We start from the raw sequence: 12,020 nt of genomic DNA, 5'->3' as shown, positions 1-12,020 counted from the left end.
GTGGTTGGCAGTCCTGAGTCCTGTGTGTCTTTCAGGCCGTCCTTGCTGCACCTATATTAACTCCTGTTGTCCGTACCAACCTAGCTCCCGAGCACAGCCAGCTGGGACAGGTGGGACCTCTGTCTGCATGTGTTAAGGGACCTGGGACCAGACCTAGGGGTGGATAGCACGAAGGGAAGGGAGGAAGGCAGGGGCCTGACCATCTGCTGGACCCAGATCTCATGACCACAGCTGTGTCCTGTGACTCTCTCCCTCCTCCCCAGGGTGATCACACCACACCAAAGCAAATAGCTTGTGCAGACCTCAGGGGATGGAGTCCCTTGATGTAGGCCTTTGGCTACTAAAAAGACTGTCTCCAAGCACAGCTCTCTGAAGTGAAGACAGCTCTGCCAGGGCCACTGGGACTGTGGAGGAACCATCTCCACAGACACCAAAGGGCTGCCCAGGGCCTAGGAGACAGAGAAAGGATGGGGTGTCTTTGGACCTCGGCCCCAGCTTTCAGTCTTAGCTGCTCCTGGACTTGACTTACACACACACACACTCGGTGCCACCCTCCTCAGTGGCCGCAGACCCTGAGTGAGGTGACAGCCTCGGTTGTGCAGTGTCAGGGGACCTCCCAAGCAGAGGTGGCCCCAGCAGCAGTAAAGCGCACCTGTGAAGGGCCACCTCAGCTGGGGCCTGACCGCTGCAGACACCTGGGTATGATGGCTTCTCCGCATGCTCCCTCAGCCCCTCCCACAACTCAGGAAACTAGAAGCCAGGCTGTAATCAGACCACTTAACTGTTTTTAAATCGGCACAGAAAAACTCTCCCTGGGGTTTATTTTCCTGGGTCAAGAGTTCCAGGCCATCCCTCCCCCCATAATAACTGACTGTTGCTCCCATAGCACATAACCCACAATCCCATAGGGGCTACCTGCAACCCCACTGAGGAGGGTCCACAGAGGAATGGGGACAGAGATGAGGGAAAAGAGAGCACCAACACATGATGCAGCCATACAAAATATGTTGTTGCCAGGCGTGGCGGCGCACGCCTTTAATCCCAGCACTCGGGAGGCAGAGGTAGGAGGATTGTTGTGAGTTCGAGGCCACCCTGAGACTACATAGTGAATTTCAGGTCAGCCTGAGCCAGAGTGAGACCCTACCTCAAAAACCTGACACTACCTACCTACACAAGACCATCATAAGAGGAGGAAAAGATCATGACATCAAAATAAAAGAGAGACTGATTGAGAAGAGGGGTATGATGGAGAATGGAGTTTCAAAGGGGAAAGTGGGGGGAGGAAGGGTAATTCATAGCAAGACCTTGTCTCATGATAGGCTGGGGATCTAGCTTGGTGACAAAGCACTTGACTGGCATGCACAAGGCTTTTGATTAGGTTCCCAGCACAGAAACAAACAAACGTGCCTCCATCTGCAAACTCAGGGTCATAACCCTGTATGTTTCACTTGCTGGTCTCCACAAGGTAGCAGCTCCGGGTGGCACCCTCTGAGTCCTTGTTATGGTCTTCCCAGTGGCATGAGGATGACATTCGTCTCCCGGGAAAGGAAATAGAATCTGAGAGAGAGAGAGAGAGAGAGAGAGAGAGAGAGAGAGAGAGAGAGAGAGAGAGAGAGAGAGAGGAGCTCCTGTGCTCACCCAGGCAGGAGGACGTGGAACTCGAAGGGTTCTCCTATCGTTCGTTCTTTTTACAGAAACGGAGGCCGGCTCTGAGGGAACAGAGGAGCCAGACGCCTGAATTTCTCCAGCCTCATGTTGCACAGCCTTCAACAAGCAAATCGCTTCTGCATGGAACAGAAAACGGCAGCCAAGGTCAAAAGGACACAAGCCCATGCCAGGGTTCTCCTTGTCTTGCTTGCTGCAGATGAAAGTTTGGTCCTGAAGACCGTTAGACAGGGAGCCATCTAAGACTGTGTGGACAGAACTTCTTCCTGCATTTACCCAAAGACACTTCAGTGCATTCAGATGGGTGGATACCATGGTGGCCATTGGAATATGTCTTCCTTTTTTTTTTAAATAAAATATTATTTAGTTGCAAGCAGAGAAAGAAAGAAAAAGAGAGAGGGAGAGAGAGAGAGAAAGAAAGAAAGAGAGGAAGGAAGGAAGAAAGAAAGAAAAAGAAAGAGGAGAGAGAAAGAATGGGCATGCCAGGGCCTCCAGCCAATGCAAACAAACTCCAGGTACATACGTCGCTTTGTGCATTTGGTTTTATGTGGGTAGTGGGGAATAGAACCCAGGTTGTTAGGAATTACAGGCAAACACCTTAACCGCTGAGGCATCTCTCCAGCCCAGAAGTTTTCCTTTTGGCAGGCATTTTTCTAAAATCCGACAGAGGCAGCTGGGGTCATGGGTGCCCAGACTCAACTTTCTCAAAATACAAGGACAGAGCGTAGGTGGTCTGAAACACATTGTGTGAGCGCAGGGCAGAAGTCTGAGGCAGAGGCTGAGCTAAAATCAATCCATGATCTTAATACCTTACATTGGCTGTATAATTACAATAATTATGACACAAAAATAAACAATAAATCCTTTGGATATATTCAGCTTGCAATGATGCAAGGAGGTTGTGCCAATGCGCCCATTTCCCAGATGGGGCAAGTAGCTTACCCATGGTCATATAGGAAGAGAAGTCTGAACACATCAAGCTCTGATGCACTTGGCCCTCACAGCAACTCTCAACGCAAGAAAGGGACTAGTACCGCCTCTGCTTGATTCTGCGTGCCCCGAGCCTCAGAGAGAAGCCGCCGCTTGTCTACGCCACACAGTCAGCTGCGGCAGGACAAGGGCTAGAACCTGGCTCACTCTGGCCCAGTCCTCGTCTCCCTCCAATTGTCCCTCACATAGCTGAGAGCTTGCAAAGGGCCTGGCCCTTCCTATCTGGATCAATTAGGGTTCAGGCCTGGGCTAATCCATCCAGTTCTGTGCCCAGCCCAGCCCGACCCTGTGAAAATCCACTGCACCCCTCTGGCTTCTTTGATCTGTAAAGAACCAGCAAGTGAGGGATGTGGAAGTTATAGGGAACAAGAGCAATGGCCTGTGCAGTGCTTAAAATTCTAGACTCAAGGGCTGGAGCGATGGCCTAGCGGTTGAGGTGCTTGCCTGCAAAGCCAAAGGAACCCGGTTCAATTCCCCAAGACCCACGTAAGCCAGATGCACAAGGTGATGCATGTGTCTGGTGTTTGTTTGCAGTGACTGGAGGCCCTGGTGCAACCATTCTCTTTCTCTCTGTCTCTCTCTCTCTCTCTTTCTTAATAAATAAGTAAATACATATATATATATATTTTAAATCTAGACTCAAATCCAGCTTTGTATCTACTGACTGGGCAGATCACAAGCCCTGTCTAGGCCTCTGTTTGCACATCTGTGAGAGAGAGCTGGGATGGTGTGTATGCCTCTGAATCTTGGGAGGCCTGGATCACCAGCCAGCCTAGCTGCTGCTATTGTACACAGCTCAGAAGGGTGGGCCACCCTTCCATTCAACCCTGCACGCCCCACTCGCTGCAGCTTCATCAGCTTGGGGATCAGATGAGACAAATGGGCTGGTTCTAGTCTTGATTCTGCCCTCTCCTGGCTAGGAGACTGGCCAGGCTATCTCAGGCCTCTGAGCCACACTGCTTCCTACAAAATGGGAGAGTCCCCCATAGGTTTGGGAAGATGGCTCAGTTGTGAAGGGGCTTGCCTACAAAACCTAACGACCCAGGTTTGAATCCCCAGTGCCCATGCAAAGCCAGATGCACAAAGTGGCACATGCATCTGGAGTTAGTTTACACAGGCTAGAGGCCCTGGTGTGCCCATTTTCTCTCCCTGCCTCCTACCCCCTCTCTCTCCTTTCTCTCCTTGCAAATAAACAAAATAAAAATATTTTTTCAGAACAGACATTTAAAATGGGAGAGGGCAGCTACAGGCAGCAGAGATCTCTGGCTTCTTTGCCCGGTATGCCAGGTCCACTATACTGTGGTACATGCCACTTTCTGCAGCCTGTGTACTCATTTTCTCCATCCAGGGACATCTCACGGGCTGTGTCTTTACACACTTTCCTAAGCTCTCTAAATACCCGTTGCCTTGTCTGTAAATCGAGTATAACATAATCCCTACCTCATAGGTGATATGAACTTGTAATGAGATATTGCATACCTTCCCAGCTCGCCCCACCATTTCTGCCTCTGTCAAACCCACTTACTCTGCCACCTCAGGTCTCTGAACTAGGTGACATCCCAAGAACACCATGCAGTGGCTGTGGCTGGAGCCTGGCCCACTCTGTGCTGAGCCTGATGTCAGAGCCTGGAGACATGAGGTGAACCGTCCCCCACAAGGTCAGCCTTGGAAGCTGGTCAGGTGGACTCCATCAGGGAGGGGAAGTGGAGCGGGCTGGGGTCCTGGGTCAGTAGGGTGGGTAACCAGAAGATGGATATTGTCCCTGCCCAGCCCTGAGAGCTCATATGCACAGACCCCAGGGACCGGCAATCTGTGCATTCACACACTCTTCCACCCCTGGCCTTTCGTCATCACCAGGTAAAGACAGTGCAGCTCAGAGAGGGGCAGGGCCTGGCTGTGTCCACACAGCTTGGATGCAGTGAGATTCCTGGGGACCCATCAGCTGGGTCCCACCTTCACCTCCCCTCAGCTACAGAGGAAAGAGACTCCTTCAACCAGGATGCTGATGAAGAGTGGGAATCTGGACCCCGAGTCAGGTACCCAGAGTGTGGCCTTAGCCTGGTCCTAGACCCTGTCTACGCCTTGGGTTCTAGCTCTATCGAATGAAACAAATAAACAAACTATCCGAGAGGAACATGAGGATTTCATGAGCATGAGGTGAGGGCAGGTACCTGGTGAATTTATAACTGTCTTGCGTGGCGAGTGTCCCGGACAGCCAGGCTGCAGGAGCCAGGTCCCGCTACACATCTCAGACAACTTCAGCCCAGACCTCCAAATGGGAACCCACAGCCAGGATGAAGCCCAGGTAGAAAGGGACAGAGTTAGTCAATTCCACAGACGGCCAGGCTACATACCAAGTGGCAGGTCACAAGCCTCTCCTACAGATGGGCGGCAGGTCACAGAAATGACAGAGCTGGCTGCAATGGTTCCAGAGTTATCCACAAGACAACGCTGGCATTTTAACATTGGGGGAGACAGGCATGGATGCCGCTCTACACTCAGGAAGACATCCAGCTTGTGGAAACATAAGGAGCCGATCTAGGATGTGTGGAGAAAGGAGAGGCAGGAAACAGCCAGACAGCCACGATGAGCTCTGGGAGACTGGAAGAGGGCGACTTTCCCTCACCTTTTCCCACTGCTGGCCACTTCTAAACACCTTATAGTGAGGGTATCTAAGGCTGTGCAGTGGTAGAGAACTTTTGGGAAATGCAATTTGAGTCGGGTTGGATGACCAGTGAGCTGAGTGAACATCGTGGGATCAAGGCACGACTTGTTTTTTTGTCACAGTGTATATTCAAGGTGGCCACCTCTAGGTGGACAAGGAGTGGGCACAAGAGAGGGGCCAGACACAGGTGCACCTTGAAGTCCCTTTGACAACACAAAGAAGACCTGCAGGTAGCACGTGCAATTTTTAAATTTTTTTTGTTTATTTTTATTTATTTATTTGAGAGTGACAGACACAGAGAGAGAAAGAGACAGAAAGAGAGAGAATGGGCGCACCAGGACCTCCAGCCACTGCAAACCAACTCCAGACACGTGTTCCTCCTTGTGCATCTGGCTAACATGGGTCCTGGGACAGTGAGCTTCAAACCGGGGTCCTTAGGCTTCACAGGCAAGCACTTAACCACTAAGCCCTGCATTTATGATTTTGCTATATCCAAATACCACCTGTTCCATCTATCACATACTGAATCTTTTTTTTTTTTTTTTAGAAAATTGGTTCACCTGAAAAATATACAAACTATGAGACATTACTTAGAGGATTACAAGAAGGCTAAAATAAATAAAATAAAATAAATAAAATAAGATGATTCAGTATTTTTAAGAAGTCAGTTCTATGTGAGTTGGTTGACCGGTGCAATGCATACAAATCTTATGAAAGTTCTGACAGGGTGTGTGTGTGTGTGTGTGTGTGTGTGTGTGTGTGTGTGTGTGTGTGTGTTTGGTGGAAAATAGATTCTAGCTCTCCAAAATATTACATGGGAGTCAATATAGTTCACTGGTACAGAGCTTGCCTAGCATGGTTCTGGGTTCAAACCCAAGCACCACCAAAAACAAATTATATAGACACAAAAAGATAAAGGGTAGCCATTTTTAAAAAATGAAATGGGAGAATTTGCTTTGCTGGGTAATTTTGTTTGTTTGAGGTAGGGTCTTACCCTAGCCCAGGTCGACCTGGAATCACTATGTAGTTTCAAGCTGGCCTCGAACTCACAGCAATCCTCCTACCTCTGCCACCCAAGTGCTGGGATTTAAGGCATGCACCACCACACCTGGGTAATTTTTGCTTTTAATTAGCATAATGGGTTTCATTTGTGTGCTTTCATTCGTACTTTGTTTTGCTTGACCCTCCTCTGTAACCCCCTTCCCTCTTCTGCCCTCCTATCTTTACTGGATATCAGTACCAATTATAAACCTAACCACGAAAGCATAGTATTGGGTGAATGACTAGACCAGTGTGGTAGAAGAGAGAAGCCAGATATATGGACACATGTTTTATGCCCGATAGTCTTTTCAATGACTATAGCTATATATCAGAAAATCAAATGTGATCCCTACCCAACACCATGGCAACTCTAATTGCATAGGGGAACTATTGCAGGAGAAATGTATAACACAAAGGAATATCTTCATGCGCAGTGTGGTTGTGAACACCTATAATCCTAGCATCCTGAAAGTAGAAGCAGAAAAGTCAAGAGTTCAAGCCCAGCCTAGGCTAAATGAGATACCCTGTCTCAAAACAAAGTCCTCATGCTCACTCCTATCCAGAAAAGCAGAATTGACCAAATCAACTACATTAAAATTTAAAATCATCAGGCTGGAGAGATTGCCCAGTGGTTAAGGTGCTTGCTTACAAAACCTAAGGACCCAGGTTCCATTTCCCAGTACCCACTTAAAGCCAGATGTACTGAGCGGTGCATGCATCTTGAGTTTGTTTGCAACAGCTAGAGGTGCTGATGCACCTATTCTCTATTTTATCTCTCTCTCTGCAAATAAATAAATAATTTTAATTGAAATTATCTTTGTCAAAGACATTAATGGGGGAAAAGCAGATTGATTATAGAATCAGAAATTATATTTCACACAGAAATAATCAACAAATAACTTACTTTTTCATGAATAAGCATGAGAACAAATTGATATGAAAAAGATTAATGATGCGATGTAAAAAGGTGAGCAAAATACAGGTATTTCTCAACCAGAATATTTCAGTGGTCAAAAAATACACGAGGAGGTGATGAAATTCATCAGTAATCAGTGAAATGTAAATTAAAGTAACCAAGAAATAAGTACAGCATCCCAACTGACTGGCTAAATTTTTAGATTTTTGATAACATCAAGTGTTTACAAGGCTGGAACTCTTCACCATTGCTAGTAAAAATAAAGTGGCCTAAAACTCTTGGGAAAACCATTGAACAGTCTCTATTATAATTCTATTTAGCAGTATCTAATGTGTATCATATATAGACAGACAGATGATAGATCTAGATTGATACCTAGAATCCTTTTTTCATACCCACTTAGTATGCATTGATATCTATCTGTATTGACTAGATACCTACTCAGCATTATCTATCATAGCTAAACCTATCTACATGATCCAGCAATCCTCTTCCTAAGTGTAGACTCAGCTGAAATGCTTACTCACATGAACCTAGAGACCTGGTGGTGAATATTAACAGCAGTTGTATTTGAACAGCTCCAAACCAAGAGTCAGACAAGGATCCATCATTGTTAGAATGTGTCAGTCAATTGCGAAGGAGTCATTCACTGGAACACTACGCGGCCATGGGGAAAACAAAAGGCAACTATACTCAGCAGCTGGTCAATGCACAGACATCATGCTCTGAGGAGAAGCCAGAGAGATGAGATGTATCTCCTCCAGCCCACTGCATTATACTCACACGCAGGCATGGTGGTTAACAGAGAGATGCCTGGCAGAGCCTCAAGGCAGTGGTCAGAGCCAGACAAAGGAGGCTTCTGGAAGCCAGGAACATCCCCACGTCTTCACCCAGAGAAATTACAGAGCCATATACTCTTTTAAAAAATCATTTACTTATATGAGAAAGAGAGAGAAATAAAGAAGCAGGAAGAAAGACTGTGTGACTATATGAGAGTCCCAGGGTCTCCTGGCCACTGCAAACAAACTTGAGACACATGCACCACCTTGGGCATCTGGCTTAACATGGGTCCTAGGGAATCAAACGTAGGCCATCAGGCTTTGCAAGCAAGTGCCTTTAACCACTGAGTCTACTCTCCAGCCCCTCAGACACATTTTAATTTTATTTATTTATTTATTCATTTATGAGAGAGAGTATTTCAGGTCCTCTTGCTGCTAAAAATGGCCTCCAGAATCATGCACAGCTTTGTGCATCTGGCTTTAGGGGGGTACTGGGGAACCAAGCCCAGGCCAACAAGTTTTGCAAGAGAGTGTCTTTAACCTGTCTGTCACCTCCCCACCACCCCAGCTATACATTTTAGTTTTCACCCGAGTTCAGAGGGCACACTATAGTGTGCTGAGTTTCACACTGAAAAGCTTGAGAGTATAGCCTGCCAGGGAACCCAGGAGAAAACAGCCTGAGGTCTCATAGTGGAGACCTCCTCAGGCCGAGAAGACAGACAAGCTCTGGAGAAGCAGACAAGGCACACGTCTTATGTCCTGGCATCATGGTAGGCAGTGTTTGAAAGCTGCAAGATCAGCTCTCCCAGCATCTATCCTGGCCACCGGGCAGTGCCAGGAGGCCAAAAGGGAACTGAGCAGAATCATAGCTCTGGGAAGCCTGTGTCCTGCAGGGGCACTATTTACATTCATGCTGAAAATGTTTAGCTCCAACTACAAATGTTTATGTGTCTCGTGTAGTTTTACAATTCCCTTAGGGACCATGTGACACCCCCTCCCCCAAAGTCTGGAAAATGAGGAGGTCAGAGGAAGCCTATGAAGGATCAGGCATGCCTCTCTTCTTTTTTTTTTTTTTTTTTTTTTTTTAATTTATGAGAGAGAGAGAAGGAACTGGCACATCAGGGCCTCCAGCAACTGCAATCAGACTCCAGACATTTGTGCCCCTTTGTGCACATGTATGACCTTGTACGCATGCATCACCCTGTGAATCTGGCTTATGAGGGAGTTGAATCTGGGTCCTTAGGCTTCACAGGCAAGGGCCCTAACCACTAAGCCATCTCTCCAGACCTACTCCCTTTTTTTTAAATACACTTTTATTAGTGTATATTAATCATACAAAATAATGGGCTCCATAGGTCAACTTCATGTAGAAAATATACTTTTATCCTACTTACCCCTCTGTAGTGGTTTGATTCAGGTGTCCCCCATAAACTTAGGTGTTCTGAATGCTAGGTTCCCAACTGATGGAGATTTGGGAATTAACATTTCCTGGAGGCAGTGTATTGCTGGGGGCGGGCTTATGGGTATTATAGCCAGTGTCCCCTTGCCAATGTTTGGCACACTCTCCTGTTGCTATTGTCCACCTCATGTTGGCCAGGGGGTGATGTCCACCCTCTGCCCCTCTGCTCATGCCATCATTTTCCCCTGACATCATGGAGCTTCCCCTCAAGTCTGTAAGCCAAAAATAAACCTTTATTCCCACAAGCTGCTCTTGGTCAGGTGATTTTTGCCAGCAACGCGAACCTGACTGCAACACCCTCTATTACCCTTTCTTTCCCTCCTGCCTCCTTCCCCACCCCCTTCCTCTTCCTAAGCAGTCTGCCTTTTACCACCTACCACTTCACAGTGCTAGGGATGGAAACCTGGGCCTGGTGCATGCTAAACAAGGGTTCCTCCACCCCTATTTATACCCAAGCCACCCTCTTCTGCGTTTATGTCATTAAAATATTTTCTGTACCCCTCCCTAGCCACCCAGTCTGGAAAGTGGCCCATGGAGACTCTCTGCTTTCTTGTTTCTTTCTGGCCACTAGCCGTAGACAGGCAGGCAGGTAATGATGGCCCCATCCCCACGTGACCCAAGGATGCTCCTAGGCAGAGCAGATCTGCTCACAGCTGCCTTCCAGCCTCACACAACCCAAGCTAGAAGCCTCGCAGGGGTCCAAAAGGTAGATGCTGCTGTCCTTACCCTCTGGGAAGGAAGCCCATTTTAGACCCAACATCTGAGATAAAGGTCACATATAAAGAGACAGAGGAACTCGGGTACCAAAGACCCTGGCCTGCATCCTGGAGGCACCAGGAATGAGCACATACTGAGTCTGTGAATTCAAGGAGCAGCTGCTCAGCCCCAAGGCAAGACCCAAAACCCTGAGCTCTCAGGTTCTCACCAGGCGAGGCTCCACTATGAACTTCGAAGGTGCTCAGCTGGAGCCAGGGGTGGGAAAGAGAAAGGGCTAAGATTTTGGGATCCATCACATGAAACACACCGAGGAACCCCCTATTTTTAGCCACAGAGCCGCACGTACCTGTTTCTCCCCCACTGAGACAAAAGGCTTCCATAAACATCCGTTCACACCAGCCCAATACATTCCTTAAATAAAGCAGCTACATTTTGGCATCCCCTGCACTAGAAATATACAGTGCCTGGGGTTTTAATATCATGTGCGGGGCCTGCATAATTTTAACCTGAATGGATCAGCTGCTGTCTCCTTCCATGAGTCACTGTTTGGGGTGTCAGGATAAGAAGAGATCGGTGGGCCCCGTGGGTGTGCAGGGTCCCAGGCATGTTCTCAATCCTGGTGCTCTGTCTCAGGGGGCTGGGTTCTTTTCACCCTCCAGGGAGGGACAGTGTCACAGCAAAGCTGAGCAGCCGCTGGAACTGTACTTCTGGTAACCCCCCCACACACACACACACTCTGTTCACCAGACACAGATTCTCCTCCATGGCCTGCCTCTGGTCAACAGTGGCATCCTCACACAGTGAGTAAGGCCCACTTTCCCACATGCCCCTGAGCTCCTCCCTGGCCTGGCTCCTGGGCACCCCTCCACCCATCTCCCATCATAATGACCTGTGCTCTCAGGTCTGCAGACACTTAATCAACTGAGGGTCTCTGTGTACCTGTTCTCTGCTCCCCCGGGTCTGCACAGTGGCTTCCTCTCAGGACTAGGCTCTTCCCTGGAGTGCCACCTCCTCTGAAAGTCCCCCAAATCCTGAGCATTCTGATTAAACATAATCTTTTTCTCCTGCCTCCACCAGCTACAGGTACCATTTGGCTTTCTTCCCAGGTCTGGAGGCTTGACTGTGACATGTCCCCCATTCCCTTCACATGTTTTGAATACTCGGTCCCCAGCTGGTGGCAATTTGGGAAAGTGGTCGACCCTTTGGAGTTAGAGCCTTGCTGGAGGAGGTGTGTCACTGGAGGTGGGCTTCGGGGCGTCTGCTGAAAGCCCAGGAATACTTCCTTCCTGCCATGTGGACTTGTGACTCAGGCTTCCTGCTCAGGCCTGCCATGTTCTCCCACCATGATGAAACTTCTCCTCAAAACACTGTGAGCTGAAAGCCGGGCGTGGTGGCGCACGCCTTTAATCCCAGCACTCGGAGGCAGAGGTAGGGGATGGCCATGAGTTTGAGGCCACCCTGGGGCTACATAGTGAATTCCAGGTCAGCCTGGGCTACCTCAAAAAAAAAAAAAAAAATCAACTGTGAGCTGAAATAAACCCTTTCCTCCCTTAAGCTGCTTCTGATCGGGCACTTTGTCCCAGTAACTGTTATACCAGACTTTCTGACATGCGCTGATAGGTTGCTAAGTATATTGCCTTTTGTTTCCACTTGAAGGCCAACAACTTGAAGTTAGGCATCTCATCTTCCCTGTTCATGAGTGTTTTCTTTGGAGCCAATTCTGCTCTTAGTAGATGCTCGGTGAAGAGCTGCTGGAGGACTTCACAACTCAATGATTCCTCACAAGGA

This window comes from Jaculus jaculus, chromosome 6 (assembly GCF_020740685.1).
Source record: "Jaculus jaculus isolate mJacJac1 chromosome 6, mJacJac1.mat.Y.cur, whole genome shotgun sequence".
NCBI lineage: Eukaryota > Metazoa > Chordata > Mammalia > Rodentia > Dipodidae > Jaculus > Jaculus jaculus.
Note: the sequence above shows the minus strand (reverse complement) of the source record.